The sequence below is a fragment of the Monodon monoceros genome, unplaced genomic scaffold (genome assembly GCF_005190385.1).
Source record: "Monodon monoceros isolate NGI ecotype Baffin Bay Population unplaced genomic scaffold, NGI_Narwhal_1 Super_Scaffold_18, whole genome shotgun sequence".
NCBI classification, from domain to species: domain Eukaryota; kingdom Metazoa; phylum Chordata; class Mammalia; order Artiodactyla; family Monodontidae; genus Monodon; species Monodon monoceros.
In genome coordinates this window covers 107,965,811-107,982,349 of record NW_021703774.1, presented here as the reverse complement: position 1 = coordinate 107,982,349, position 16,539 = coordinate 107,965,811, and positions in this window count along the sequence as shown.

The window sequence follows — 16,539 nt, the reverse complement described above, 5'->3', positions numbered from 1 at the left end:
TCAAGGAGATCAGATTTTTTACATGTGCTAAAGCCCTCTTGATACTGAGTATACTTGTAGATTCGGCAAGAGATTGATTTTAAGGAGGGATGCTTTAGGTGTGGAGATTGAGTCATGGCAGAAATCCTTGACAAGATTTGATAAGCAGTGTTTATCTCTTTATCATATCAGGCACCATGACGATTTATGTTTTACCTATTTTGTCTCAGTATTCGAAATAGCATATCAATGCTCGAAGGCATTGATATTTCCATTTAACAGATGAGGAAACTGAGATTCAGAAAGGCAACTGGCTTGCCCAGTGACATAGTTCAAACAAGCCCATCTGATTTTAATGCTTCCCACTATAGCAAGAAAATTATAATAAGAAAGAAAAGATTTTATTAAGCATTTATTCTGAATCAGACACAGTGGTATTCACTTTGCAATAACCCTACAAGATGGATCACATTAATTTACCCATTTTACAGTTGGAAAACCTAGCACAGAGAGTTGAAGTCAATTGCTCGAGATCTCATGTCTAGAAAGTTCTAGAACCGGGACTCAAACCCAGGCCTGATGGACTCTAAATCCCGTGCTCATAACCACTACACTATATTGCCAAGTGGCAAATGACGATATTGCCAGATGGAGCAGGCTGAGCTTTTGCTGATTTAGGGGAAAGAGAACCAGTAAAAGATCAGTTTCCACAAGTGCAAAGGCAAGTGCAAAGAGATAAACATTTAGCAAATTAATGCAGTAGTTTCAAGGGTAGTTTGAGCAGATGCCATGTGGAAGTTATCAGAGAAAACATCAGTTCTTTAAGCCAAATGGTATTTTGAGAGTATGAAGAGAATATGATTATAAGAATTTTAACCATAAGAACAAATCTATATGCGTAAACACTTAGCTAAGAGAATAGGGCATATTGCTAAGACTATTACATTAAACATGTCTTTTACAAATTAATGAGATATTGGTCATTAAGAAATTACAAGCGCTCAAATGCAGTGATTATGTTGGGATTTGAGGTATGATTACCGAGGTTAATATTTATATAGAAATACGCACCTTCCTCCTCAGTTCTCCCAGTAGAGGATCCCAAGAGGCCAAGACAGAAGCAGAGAATACCTCATCCGTGATAATTTAGGGCCCTCCAACTCAGAGAACAGAGCCAGGAACTGCGAGAAATGGAAGTCTGAAGGGGGCTGGAGTCAGTCACCAAAACAAGGCTGCCACGGCAGAGCTCAACAACGGCCTGCCACAGATGTGGTGCTTTTCATGTGAGCCATCTGGCCCTCCTGCTTTTACCTGCATATTGGAATGTCTGTGATCTAAAGGGCCAGGTGGTAAAGAGAAAGAACTTAAGAGTTTATGAAGAATTCTCACATATATGAATTATCTTGCTAGACTGAATAATTCAAAGGCCGTTAAGTAAAGCTAATCCATCTTTGTTACCCCTACCTATATGTAGCCCAATTCTTTCCTGATTTCTTGGGAGATGATGAAAAGAAGCAAAATTCACTAGTCTGACATGAGAACGACCTCAGTTGAGTTTCAGCATCCCACGTCAGGTACCGAGCAGTTGTTAAGGGTACGTTTGCACATAACAATGTGGAAAGAATATGACACATTTACACTGACCATTATGGGAACTAGAAGCACAGGGAGAGAGAGGAAAACTCTAATGAAGTCCAGCCTTTGCCCTTCAACAGTGAGGAACTCTCAGTCTCTCCCGACATGGTCCAGCCTGCTTACTCTGAGGAATGGAAAGAACAAATGTTTTCCTCATCCTATAGCATTTATTTCACCAGCAGTCAACATCTCTGCCATTGCCCTTCTGCATGCCAGGCTCAGATGGAAGTCTCTTCCTTTTTGGAACTGTATAAAAAAATCTTAAAGTTAGAAGTGGAAATAAACTGAAAACAATCATGGGACCAAAACAAAACAGCAGATAAATACTTGCCGGAGTGAAATCCAACAAACCTATTTTGTAGCTTGCATTAGGCTAGCCATCTGCAAGTTGATCTCAGGAAAATTATAAATTAAAAATACTATAAACCATCATGTACATGATACATAGTTGGGACCTGGTAAATATTTGTTGAATGGATTAATTAATGCTAGCTTTTGCAGTACAGTTCCAGATGTGACGATTCAGCATTCTTGTTAAAATATCTCCAGCTCTGCTCACCTGGCTTCTGTCACAGCACACTCTGCTGATTCTCATTTTTCCTCTGTACCCAGTCTCCTTCACTGACGTTCTTTTCCTCTGTCCACTCAGAAAGGTCGTATCCATGAGAGGATCGAGCTTAGTCTCTTGTTCTTACTGCACACACTGCACAAGAACATGCTAATCACCATTAACCCCAGCCTACATGGTGGTGATTCCCACATCCCATCTCCAGCCTCGACCCTCTCTGAGCTTCAACCCCAGAACGTTTCCCACGTCCATCCTGCTGTCCTCCCCAACGTCCTCATCCGTTCCCTCCTGGGCAACCGCAATGTCCCTTGTCCTCTACACCAGCATTGCCTTTCTCAAATCTATTCTACCCAGGTTGCTAAACCCAAATTAAAGCATGCTGTCCTTCACTTTATGACTTTTAGTACTCCATCCCCCACCACTACCTATAGGACCAAGCTTCACCTCTTCAGGAGATGTATAAGCATCTCCAGGATCTGTCTCTGCCTACTTTTCTACCGTCGTCTCCTCCACTCATTGTCTTGCTCTTTACTCACTAGAAATTCAAACTGCTTGTTGTTACCCACACGCTCCATACTGTTTCATGCCTCCCTGCCTTTGCCCTCATTGTTCCCCCAGTTCCTACTCCCTTTCAAAAATTCAGTTCCAGCTGCCCCCCGTTTAACCTTCCTGTCCTCCTCCTCTACTCCCTGTAGACTGGGTCAGGTGCCCTTTATCCTGTGCAACCCTGCATAATACACATTGCTACCACTGAGTTTCCCACACTGCATTAAAACAGGCTATGAACAATTCTTCCTCTATCAAAACCTGCACTGAAAGAGGGGAATAAGACGGGTTTGGCTTCTCAGCACATAACATGGTATCTGGTATAGAGGGCAAAATATATATATATATATATATATATTCTTTATATATCATATATATATTCTTTTATATATATATCTGAATCACTTTGGTGTACACCTGAAACTAACACAATATTGTAAATCAACTATATTTCAACAAAAATTTAAAAATTAACATTAAAAAACTAAATAAATATTTGCGGATAAAACTGAGCTGAGAGTTGCAGACATATAAATTAATCAGCATATCAACCATCTCTGAGTGCACAACTACTCAGAGCACAATCAATTATTCCATTTCCTAAATCCCCCTGAGGAAGACGCTCACCCCACTCCATGCCGTTCAGAGCCACAGTTGCTAAACTGATATTGCCAAAACAGGCCTCAAGTAATGAGAAAGGTTCCATTTCCCTCTACCGTGAAATTTTTGAGATAGACAAAATGATGCTAGGACCCTAGCCACTAGTCCTGCCACATTTAGGATCCTGGCATCTATTGTTATGAATGTACTGCCCAATTGAGCACTCTTTGACCAATACTGTCACGGGCCAGGAGAACAAGCCAGCCACGGGTAGGTTTCTCATTAACCTCACTAGAATAATCCATTTCTCTGTCTTGACACTGTGTGCAGAAATAAATTGCCCATTTTGTTGAGGCAAGCACATTTTCAAACAACTTGAAACTACTCCAAACACCAATAGCCACGTGTGAGGGAAAAAGATGAAATGTAGTTTGTAGAAAATAAATTCTTGATTATGTTAGACTTACAGGGTATACGCGTTGTTGCTCTGTCAGAGTTAGAGGTGAGAGGCCCAGCAGTGTTTTGCTCCTACGTCAAACACAGAGCTGGCAACTTACTGTGCAAAATAAACTGCGGAGAAAAATAGAAAGGTGGCATCTCTGCTTTTTAACTATATTCCTCAAAGGTCATCATGAAGAGAGAAGTCATCATTATAGCAACCACGTGGGTGTTCTCTTGCTTCTTGGAAAGCTTTATAGGCCAGTTGTTTACGGCTAACTTTCAGTGAAAGACTAGTTCAAGTATATCAAAGCTTTATAGGCTGCGTGGGAGCCATTACACGTGGAAGATGACCTGACTGTTACTTATAAGGAGGCCAGAGACTGGTATTCAAGAAATAATAATGTTACCATTGCAAATAGAGACCAAGATTGTCCTAGGAGATCATTCTGAGTAATCAAGGCACTAGTTTTCTGCCACCTCGATGTGTAGGGACAATATGTGTGGTGACCACATTGAAAGAAAGAAACAAAGAACCTCTAGCCTGAGAATTGGTGAGCAGGCATATGTGTATAGGGTTTGAACAAGTCACAGCTACATCTATGGCTCATTTGGAGGTCAATGAATGGATAAGAAATAAAACTCAAGACAGCAAGATCTATAATTAAATAGTGACTGACTTTTGTTGAAGTGTTGAATCGTAATGGATACACTAATAGCAGTGAATGCTGTAAGGTCCAAGTTTTCTTAACTCCTTCTTCATAACAGTACTCATGACTGGTCCTTCATTTACTTTCCCACAGTCATCAGCCTTGTCCAAAACATTAGCTCTTCAGACCTGGGCTACAGTCTCACATCTGCACCTCCAGCCTAAAGACTCTCCCTTCTCCAGTCTTTTTCTTTACACCCTTACCATGTTTGTCTCCTTAAATACTCTTTGAGTAGCACAGACTTCCATCCACTTCCATTCTTTTAGGGAACTGTTGCTTCCCTATTCTAACCATGTGTTTTGGGATGACAGAAACATTCTCATCACAGATATCCCCTCCTAGACACAGGGGGAAGCATCTGACCTAGAGCGGACTAATCATGGTACCTATTCCCCTTGCCATAGTCCGGATTCACGCTCAAACTTTTTACCAAGGAATCAGCAAAAGTTGGAGACTTCTGCACAGGTGGATTTACTGTGACACGAAAGAGGTTTAACTGTCAAGGCCCCTTATCAGAACAGGCTCCTGGGAGTGGTGGATATTCTGGGACGTACAGAGTGTCTGCCTGGGGAGGGAGTAAAGCCAGGTTGCAGTCATGAGCATTTCTATGTAGGCCGTTCTGGTAAATTGCTTAAAGAGATCTCAGAGGGTAGAGACCTGATCTTCAAGGCTCCACTAATATGATAAATTATTTTCTCATTGTAAATATTCTTTTATTCACACATGTAGTTTTACATTCATAATTTTCTTTTTTTTTTTCTTAGAGGAGGTCCCTCAAATTCTATAAGCGGCAGGTTATTGTTTCAGGGCAGAAATCTCTAGGTGTCACTCTTAGAAGTTCTCCAGGATATGCCCCATATTCAGTCCAATCCCTCACAGCCTTCCATACTACATGCATCCTGGGTTCCATACTCCTCACCTCCTCATCACTCCTTCAATAGCCTGTGTCCAGCTTAGCAGCCTTTCCCTGCCCTTTCCATCTTGGAATGCCCATCTGAATCAGCCAAAGACCCATCCTTCAGGCCCTGCTAAAACCCCATGCAAATAAATTTGCCAGACATTTTTTTTTTTTTTTTTTTTTACTTTTACTGGCTTTCCATTATCCTTGTAAGAATCGAATGAATATTTGTTTAATGAAATTGAATTGGATTAGGATACTCATCACAATATGCCCTGCATTAGTTACCTGTATGTCAATCTTTCCATCTTTTCTTTTTTTTTTCCACATATTTATTGGAGTATAAATGCTTTAAAATGTTGTGTTAGTTTCTGCTATATAACAAAGTGGATCAGCTATACGTATACATATATTCCCATATCCCCTCCCTCTTGTGTCTCCCTCCCACCCTCCGTATCCCATCCCTCTAGGTGGTCACAAAGCACCGAGCTGATCTCCCTGTGCTATGCGGCTGCTTCCCACCAGCCATCCATTTTACATTTGGTAGTGTACATACATCAATGCTACTCTCTCACTTCATCCCAACTTCCCCTTCCCGGCTGTGCCTTCAAGTCCCTTCTCTATGTCTGCATCTTTATTCCTGCCCTGCCACTATGTTCATCAGTACCGCTTTCATAAATTCCATATATATACATTAGCATATGGTATTTGTTTTTCTCTTTCTGACTTACTTCACTCTGTATGACAGACTCTAGGTCCATCCACCTCATTAAAAATAACTCAATTTCGTTCCTTTTTATGGCTGAGTAATATTCCATTGTATATATGTGTCACATCCTCTTTATTCAATGATCTGTTGATGGACATTTAGGTTGCTTCCATGTCCTGGCTATTGTAAATAAAGCTGCAATGAACATTGTGGTACAAGTATCTTTTTTTTTTTTTTAATTTTATTTTATTTATTTTTTGTACAGCAGGTTCTTATTAGTTATCTACTTTATACATATTAGTGTTTATATGTCAACCCCAATCTCCCAATTCATCCCACCACCACCATCACCCCTGCCATTTTCCCCCCTTGGTGTCCATACATTAGTTCTCTACATCTGTGTCTCTAACTCTGCCATGCAACAGGTTCATCTATACCATTTTTCTAGGTTTGTGGTACATGTATCTTTTTGAATTATGGTTTTCTCATGGTATATGCCCAGTAGTGGGATTGCTGAGTCGTATGGTAGTTCTATTTTTAGTTTTTTAAGGAACCTCCATACTGTTCTCCATAGTAGCTATATCAGTTTACATTCCTACCAACAGTGCAAGATGGTTCCCTTTTCTCCACGCCCTCTCCAGCATTTATTGTTTGTAGATTTTTTGATGATGGCCATTCTGACTGGAGTGAGGTGATACCTCATTGTGGTTTGGATTTCATTTCTCTAGTGATTAGTGATGTTGAGCACCTTTTCATGCATTTGTTGGCCATCTAGACATCTTCTTTGGAGAAATGTCTATTTAGGTCTTCCACCCATTTTGGATTGGGTTGTTTGTTTTTGTGGTATTGAGCTGCATGAGCTGCTTCTATATTTTGGAGATTGCTTTGTTTGCAAATAGTTTATCCCATTCTGAGTGTTGTCTTTTTGTCTTGTTTCTGGTTTCCTTTGCTGTGCAAAAGCTTTTAAGTTTCATTAGGTCCCATTTGTTTATTTTTGGTTTCATTTCCATTTCTTTGGGAGGTGGGTCAAAAAGGACCTTGCTGTGATTTATGTCATAGAGTGTTCTGCCTACGTTTTCCTCGAAGAGTTTTATAGTGTCTGGCCTTACATTTAGGTCTTTAATCAATTTTGAGTTTATTGTTGTGTATGGTATTAGGGTGTGTTCTAATTTCATTCTTTTACATGGAGCTGTCCATTTTTCCCAGCACCACTTGTCAAAGAGGCAGTCTTTTCTCCATTGTATATTCTTGCTTCCTTTGTCAAAGATGAGGTGAGTATATGTGCGTGGGTTTATCTCTGGGCTTTCTATCTTGTTCCATTCATCTATATTTCTGTTTTTGTGCCAGTACCATACTGTATTGATTATTGTACCTTTATATTATAGTCTGAAGTCAGGGAGCATGATTCCTCCAGCTCCGTTTTTCTTTCTCAGGATTGCTTTTGCTGTTTGGGGTCCTTTGTGTTTCCATATAAATTGCAAAATTTCTTGTTCTAGTTCTGTGAAAAATTCCATTGGTAGTTTGATGGGGATTGCATTGAACCTGTACATTGCTTTGGGTAGTATAGTCATTTTCACAATATTGATTCTTCCAATCCAGAAGCATGGTATAGCTCTCCACCTGTTTATATTATCTTTGATTTCTTTCATCAGTGTTTTATAATTTTCTGAGTACAGGTCTTTTGCCTCCTTACGTAGGTTTATTTCTAGGTATTTTATTCTTTTTGTTGCAATGGTAAATGGGATTGTTTCCTTAATTTCTCTTTCTGATCTTACATTGTTAGTGTATAGGAATGCCGGAGATTTCTGTGCATTAATTTTGTATCCTGAAATCTTACCAAATTCATTGATTAGTTCTAATTGTCTTCTCATGGCATCTTTAGGATTTTCTATGTATAGTATGCCATTGGCAAACAGTGACATTTTTACTTCTTCTTTTCCAATTTGTATTCCTTTTATTTCTTTTTCTTCTCTGATTGCTGTGGCTAGGACCTCCATTACTATGTTAAATAGTAGTGGCAAGACAGGACATCCTTGTCTTGTTCCTGATCTTAGAGGAAATGCTTTCAGTTTTTCACCATTGAGAATGATGTTGGCTGTGGGTTTGTCATATATAACTTTTATTATCTTGAGGTATGTTCCCTCCATGCCCACTTTCTGGAGAATTTTGTCATAAATCGGTGTTGAATTTTGTCAAAAGCATTCTCTGCATCTATTGAGATGATCATATGGTTTTTATTCTTTAATTTGTTAATATGGTGTATCACATTGATTGTTTTGCTTATATTGAAGAATCCTTGCATCCCTGGGATAAATCCCACTTGATCGTGGTGTATGATCTTTTTAATGTGTTGTTGGATTCTGTTTCCTAGTATTTTGTTGAGGATTTTTGTGTCTATGTTCATCAGTGATATTGGCCTGTAGTTTTATTTTTTTGTGACATCTTTGTCTGGTTTTTGTATCAGGGTGATGGTGGCCTCATAGAACAAGTGTGGGAGTGTTCCTCTCTCTGCTATTTTTTGGAAGAGTTTGAGAAGGATAGGTGTTAACTCTTATCTAAACGTTTGATAGAATTTGCCTGTGAAGCCATCTGGTCCTGGAATTTTGTTTGTTGGAAGATTGTTAATTACAGTTTCAATTTCATTACCTGTGATTGGTCTGTTTATATTTTCTAATTCTTCCTGGTTCAATCATGGAAGGTTTTACTTTTCTGAGAATTTGTCCAGTTCTTCCAGGTTGTCCATTGTATTAGCATATAGTTGCTTGTAGTAGTCTCTTATGATCTTTTGTATTTCTGCAGTGTCAGTTGTAATCTCTCCTTTTTCACTTCTAATTTTATTGATTTGAGTCCTCTCTTGTTTTTTCTTGATGAGTCTGTCTAAAGGTTTATCAATTTTATCTTCCCAAAGAACCAACTCTTAGTTTTACTGATCTTTGCTACTGTTTTCTTTGTTTCTATTTCATTTATTTCTGCTCTGATCTTTATAATTTCTTTCCTTCTACTAATTTTGTGATTTCTTTGTTCTTCTTTTTCTAGTTGCTTTAGGTGTAAGGTTAGACTGTTTATTTGAGATTTTTCTTCTTTCCTGTAGTGAGCTTGAATTGCGATGAACTTCCCTCTTAGAACTGCTTTTGCTGCGTCCCATGGGTTTTGGGTCATTGTGTTTTCATTGACATTTGCTTCTAGGTATTTTTTTTGGTTTCCTCTTTGACTTCTTCAATGATCTCTTGGTTATTTAGCAGTGCACTGTTTAGTCTCCATGTATTTGTGTTTTTTACTTTTTTTTTTTTTTCAGTAATTGATTCCTAATCTCACAGCGTTGTGGTCAGAAAAGATGCTTGATGTGATTTCAATTTTCTTAAATTTTCCAAGGTTTGATTTGTGACACAAAAAGTGATCTACTCTGGAGAATATTCCATGTGCACTTGAGAAGAAAGTGTATTCTTCTGCTTTCAGGTGGAATGTTCTAAAAATATCAATTAAGTCTATCTGGTGTATTGTGTCATTTAAAGCTTGTGTTTCCTTATTTATTTTCTGTCTGGATGATCTGTCTATTTGTGTAAGTGGGGTGTTAAAGTCCCCCACTATTATTGTGTTACTGTCGATTTCTACTTTTATGGCTCTTAGCAGCTACCTTATATACTGAGGTGCTTCTATGTTGGGTGCATAAATATTTCTAATTGTTATGTTTTCTTCTTGGATTGATCCCTTGATCATTATGTAGTGTCCTTTCTTATCTCTTATAACAATCTTTATTTTAAAGTCTATTTTATCTGATATGAGTATTGCTACTCCAGCTTTCTTGTGATTTCTCTTTGCATGTAATATCTTTTTCAATCCCCTCACTTTCAGTCTGTATGTGTCCCTCGGTCTGAAGTGGGTTCTTTGGAGACAGCATATATAAGGGTCTTGTTTTTCAGCCAGTTTGTGTGTTTTGGTTGGAGCATTTAATCCGTTTACATTCAAGGTGATTATCGATATGTATGTTCCTGTTACCATTTTCTTAATTGTTTTGGGTTTGTTTTTGTGGGTCTTTTTCTTCTCTTGTGTTTTCCGCTTAGAGAAGTTCCTTTAGCATTTGTTGTAAAGCTGGTTTCGTTGTGCTGAATTCTCATAGCTTGTGCTTGTCTGTAAAGGTTTTAATTTCTCCATAGCATCTGAATGAGATACTTGCTGGGTAGAGTAATCTTGGTTGTAGGTGCTTCCCTTTCATCACTTTAAATTTGTCCTGCCACTCCCTTCTGGCTTGCAGAGTTTCTCCTGAAAGATCAGCTGTTAACCGTTTGGGGATTCCTTTGTATGTTATCTGTTGCTTTTCCCTTGCTGCTTTTAATATTTTTTCTTTGTATTTAATTTTTGCTAGTTTGATTAATATGTCTTGGCATGTTTCTCTTTGGGTTTATCCTGTATGGTACTTTCTGTGCTTCCTGGACTTGATCAATTATTTTCTTTCCCATATTAGGGAAGTTTTCGACTATAACTCTTCAATTATTTTCTCAGAACTTTTTTTTTTCTCTTATTCTTCTGGGACCCCTATAATTCGAATGTTGGTGCATTTAATGTTGTCCCAGAGGTCTCTGAGACTGTCCTCAATTCTTTTCATTCCTTATCTTTATTCTGCCCCATGGTAGTTATTTCCACCATTTTATCTTCCAGCTCACTTATCTGTTCCTCTGTCTGTTATTCTGCTATTGAATCCTTCTAGAGTGTTTTTAATTTCAGTTATTGTGTTGTTCATCACTGTTTATTTGCTCTTTAGTTCTTGTAGATCCTTGTTAAATGTTTCTTGTATTTTTTCCATTCTATTTCTGAGATTTTTGGATCACCTTTACTATCATTAGTCTGAATTCTTTTTCAGGTAAATTGTCTATTTCATCTTCATTTATTTGGTTTTTACCTTGCTCCTTCGTTTGTAACAATTTTTTTTTGTTTCATTTTTTTTTAATGGGTGGGTCTGTATTCCTGTCTTACTGGTTGTTTGGCCTGAGTCTTCCAGCACTGGAGTTTGCAGTCAGTTAGATAGAACCAGGTCTTGGTGCTGAGATTAGGACCTCCAGGAGGTCTCACTCCAATGAATATTCCCTGGGGTCTGAGGTTCTCTATTAGTCCAGCAGTTTGGACTTGGAGCTCCCACCTCAGGAGCTTGGGCCTGACCTCCAGCCTGGGAACCAAGATCTCACAAGCCATGTGGTGCAGCAAAAAAAAAAAAAAAAGAAAGAAAGAAAGAAAAAGAGAGCAGTACAATAACAAAAATACATAAATAAATAAAATTAGAAAGATAAAAAAATATATTAGGAAAAATTAAAATATGACTGAAACAACTGCAACAAGATAAAATAAAACCATAACAGAAAAAAGGAAAAAAAAGGGAATGTGTATGTGCCACATCTTCTTTATCCATTCATCTGATGTTAGACACTTAGGTTGTTTCCATCTCCGGGCTATTGTAAATAGAGCTGCAATGAACATTTTGGTACATGACTCTTTTTGAATTATGGTTTTCTCAGGGTATATGCCCAGTAGTGGGATTGCTGGGTCATATGGTAGTTCTATTTTTAGTTTTCTAAGTAACCTCCACACTGTTCTCCATAGTGGCTGTATCAATTTACATTCCCACCAACAGTGCAAGAGGGTTCCCTTTTTCCACATCCTCTCCAGGATTTATTGTTTCTAGATTTTTTGATGATGATTATTCTGACTGGTATGAGATGATATCTCATTGTAGTTTTGATTTGCATTTCTCCAGTGATTAGTGATGTTGAGCATTCTTTCATGTGTTTGTTGGCAGTCTGTATATTTTCTTTGGAGAAATGTCTATTTAGGTCTTCTGCCCATTTTTGGATTTGGTTGTTTGTTTTTTTTGTTATTAAGCTGCATGAGCTGCTTATAAATTTTGGAGATTAATCCTTTGTCAGTTGCTTCATTTGCAAATATTTTCTCCCATTCTAACGGTGGTCTTTTGGTCTTGTTTATGGTTCCCTTTGCTGTGCAAAAGCTTTGAAGTTTCATTAGGTCCCATTTGTTTATTTTTGTTTTTATTTCCATTTCTCTAGGAGGTGGGTCAAAAAGGATCTTGCTGTGATTTATGTCATAGAGTGTCCTGCCTATATTTTCCTCTAAGAGTTTGACAGTTTCTGGCCTTACATTTAGGTCTTTAATCCTGCCACATCTTCTTTATCCATTCATCCGATGATGAATGGATAAAGAAGATGTGGCACATATATACAATGGGATATTACTCAGCCATAAAAAGAAACGAAACTGAGCTATTTGTAATGAGGTGGATAGACCTAGAGTCTGTCATACAGAGTGAAGTAAGTCAGAAAGAGAGAGACAAATACCGTATGCTAACACATATATATGGAATTTAAGAAAAATAAAATGTCATGAAGAGCCTAGGGGTAAGACAGGAATAAAGACACAGACCTACTAGAGAATGGACTTGAGGATATGGGGAGGGGGAAGGGTAAGCTGTGACAAAGCGAGAGAGAGGCATGGACATATATACACTACCAAACGTAAGGTAAATAACTAGTGGGAAGCAGCCGCATAGCACAGGGAGATCAGCTGGGTGCTTTGTGACCGCCTGGAGGGGTGGGATAGGGAGAGTTGGAGGGAGGGAGACGCAAGAGGGAAGAGATATGGGAACATATATATATATATATATATATATATAACTGATTCATTTTGTTATAAAGCAGAAGCTAAAACACCATTGTAAAGCAATTATACTCCAATAAGGATGTTAAAAAAAAAAAAAAAGGGAGTGTGGGAACAATCCAAAAGGAAAGAGCAATAACAAAGTATAAAGAATAAAATAAAATTAGAAAAATAAAAGATTCATTAGAAAAAAATAAAAATATAAATGAATCAATAACAATGAATCAACAAGGTAAAACAGAAGCCAAATCCAAAAGAGGAAAAATGAAAAAAAAAAAAAAAACCTTGGCTATGGGGGCAGAGTTTAGGCGGGGACAGAAATTAGGCAGGGGCAGGATCTAGGCTGGTGGAGGGGGTGACGTTTGAGCATGGGGCAGGGCCTAGGCTCAGGACCCACAGCAGCAGCTGGAAAAGGCCTTAGGGGTGGGGCCTAGGCAGGACGACATTCAAAAGCATGGGACGGAGCCTCTGCTTAGGACCTGCATGGAAGGGGAGAGGCAGCACATGGAAAGGAGGACCTCTGTAGTGTGGAGTTCTGGAGTTTGGAGGTAGGGCCCTAGATGAGTCTGTGCAGGTGGGGTTTAGGCCCAGCATATTGGAGGGGGTCTCAGAGGGGTCTCAGAGTGTAGGGGCGGGGCTTGGGCTTTGCACAGCAGGAGGGAGGCTCTGAGGGCAGAGGATTAGGCCCAGGAGCCCAACAGGCTCCACAGTGCGTAAGTAGACAAAGTGCTGGCGGCATTCCCTTCCGTTCCTCTGTGCACGCCCCCTCCCTGTCTCTCCCAGTGTCTCCCCCATCCCTGCTGGACCCCTAACTGTGGCTGGGTTCCACTGGGTGTAGGAACTCCTCCCCTCCCCCCAGGCGCCCCTCAGGGGTGCGTAGGTCCAGCCTTTACTTTCTCTCCCCCTTTCCTCCCTCCCACTCCCTCAGGACCTGCACTGCTGGATGGGAACAGAGCATCAGGCCCAGGATCTCAGCTGGCTCCCGGGCACCCAAGTGGGCAGGGAAACCTGGCCACACTCCCTTTTGATCCTCTGCCCTCCCAGTGGTCCCCCAATTTCCCCTTTCATGCGTGGGATCCCTTCACCTCCCCCAGCTGCCCCTCAGAGGTACCAGTCCCATCCCACCTCCACTTCTCATCCCCCCTTCACTCCCCCCACGCCCAAGTCCTGCCCGGTTGCTGGGGATTCCTCCTGTCCCCTAGGTGTCCGTGGTCCCCCACTGGTGCCTGGTAGTGCCCTAGTTGCGTGGAGCCGTGAATTCCACGTCCCCCTAGTCCGCCATCTTGACTCCACCCCTCCTCCGAATTCTTTATGAACCTCCCAAGGTCAGGACTCTATTTGCTTCAAGTGTGTATTTCTACAGCTCCTATAACTGCTTTGCACATAGTTAGAGCTCAACAAATAACTGAATTGAATTAAACACATTCTCATTAAGTGGTTGTTGATTGACTGAAGGGTAAGGATTTTTACCTTGGCAGGTATTTCCCGAGCTCAGAGACCTGGTATACTGCCATAGAGGCAACTGTTTCCATTTCTCAGATTTTCTCCCTTTAGCACAAGGAAGCACACAGTGGGGAAACAGGCAAGGAACCTTGTACTACCCGGAGCAGGAACCACAGTCCTGTTCAAACGATTTCCCTTCCTCTTAGATCCCAGCCAACAATTATAGCTCATTATGCTCCCTGCGAGACCCTGCCACGACTAGCTAGCTCTTGGCTTGTAACATCCCCCTGGCAATCAATACCTCACTTACTTACAACTTTCACTAAGCAAACCTTGCTGGAGGGTATACGAAGAAAGGCATAGCCAAGGAATCTAAGCGGTAGCTGGTAAAGCAGAGCCATTTTTCCAACCTCTGTTTAGAGAATAAAAACCACCTAAAGGAAATAAATAGTAGGACCAACCATGATTCATTGTGGTTAAGCTATTTCTACTCAAGATATGTGAGGAGAAAATAATAAATATTGTAAATTGCTCATGGGGCTGGATTGCTCAGTTCAGATTCAAGGCATATCGCTTGGGGTTATCTGGGGTGATTTATTAACCATCTTTCTAGTTTTTGTTAAGAGAAAAAAATATTCTTCAGGCAAGTTTTAGGCCCAGATCTATATGGCAGGGCTTTTCCTGAATTAGATGGACCTTTCGAAAATGATGCTGTTCCACGAGAATAGTTACTTTCTGAGGCTGGAATTTGAGACGGTTTGTTCCTTTTTCCAGCGCAACTTGCTAACACAAGGGCACCCAGCCTCAGGTATCCCGCTTATGACGCAGAGAGTAGCTCAGACAGGCAGGGGAGTTGCCAGGATCCACAGGCTGAAAGAAAAGAGGGATTCCCTTTGGGGCTCGACCTCTGCCTGGCTCAGGAAGATTGAGTTTGCTATCGGTGTCTGAACAAGCTCCCAAAGGCTAGCAAGCTCTCCCTTTCAAGACTCCCCTTTGTCACGGGGTAAAATGTTTATTAGTGAGGAATTTCAATTTCAGACCTTAAAATTGTCTTGCTTGGCCTCACGCTCTGTCCATGCCATGTATTTATAATACACGTCCTATCACTGTTTGAACATTTTTTTTTCACCCTATGATCCTTTCCATGTTTGTTTTTAAAGAGATTTTCTTTTAAAACAAAGACTTATTACTTCATCTGGGCCATTTTATCCAGCATCCCAAAGGATTCTTAACAGGCTTGTGGTAGTTCTTAATGGAGTTTAGTGGAGAATCACAGCTGCAAGTGTGCCATGTCCACGTGCTGGTTGGTCTGCCCAGGTCTGAATGCATCACAACTGCCATTCCACTGAGATGCAGCATACGGGGATCACTGTGTTAGTTTGTGAGGATTGCCATAAAAAATTATCATAGACTGTGTGGTTTAAAACAATAGAAATTTATTGTCTCACATTTCTGGAGGGTAGAAGCCCAAAATCAAAGTGTCCACAGGGTTCTTTCCTCCTGGGATGGTGAGAAGGAATCTGTTTAGTGCCTCTCCCCTAGCTTCTGGTGGTTGGCTGGCAACCTATGGCACTCCTTGGCTCTTAGATCTATACCTTCATTTTCACATGACATACTTCTGGTGTGAGTGCCTCTCTGTCCAGACATTTTTTCCTTTTTATAAGGACACGAGTCCTCTTGGATCAGAGCTCATGATAATGACCTCGTTTTAACTAATTATATCTGTAACAACCCTATTTCCAAATAAGGTCACATTCAGAGGTACTTGGGGTTAGTACTTCAATATATGAATTTGGGAGGAAGACACAACTCAACACTTAACAATCCCTAAGGAGACACCAAAAGACCCTTAGAAAAAGCCTGTTTCTTGGGTCAAGACTTTATGTCATTTATCGTATGACAATCCTGAGTTAGCAGAAGAGAGAAGGATGTGCTTTGGTCACAAACTAATGCATGGCTTAATACAACAAAGGTTTATTTCTCACTCATGTCAAAGTTTGTAGTGGATCTGGTAGCTATTTTTTGAGGGCAGGGTGGGGAGTACAACTTGCCTCTAACAGTGACTCAGGGATCTGGACTGTTTTCATCTTGCATCTATCACCATCTCAAAGTTCTTCCTTTCCAGCCTTGAAGATGAGTGAGAAAGAGCATGAAAAAACTCACCCTTACTCTTAACTGCCTTGGGTTGGAAGTGACACGAATCACTTCTACTCCCAATTAATAGACCACAGTTAGTAACATGACCTCAACTCAGCTGCAAAGACAGCTGGGAAATATAGAGAAGCACATGGATATTTAATGAGCATAAACTACCTTTGCCACATCTTTCTTCACCTAGAACGTGATAGGTTTG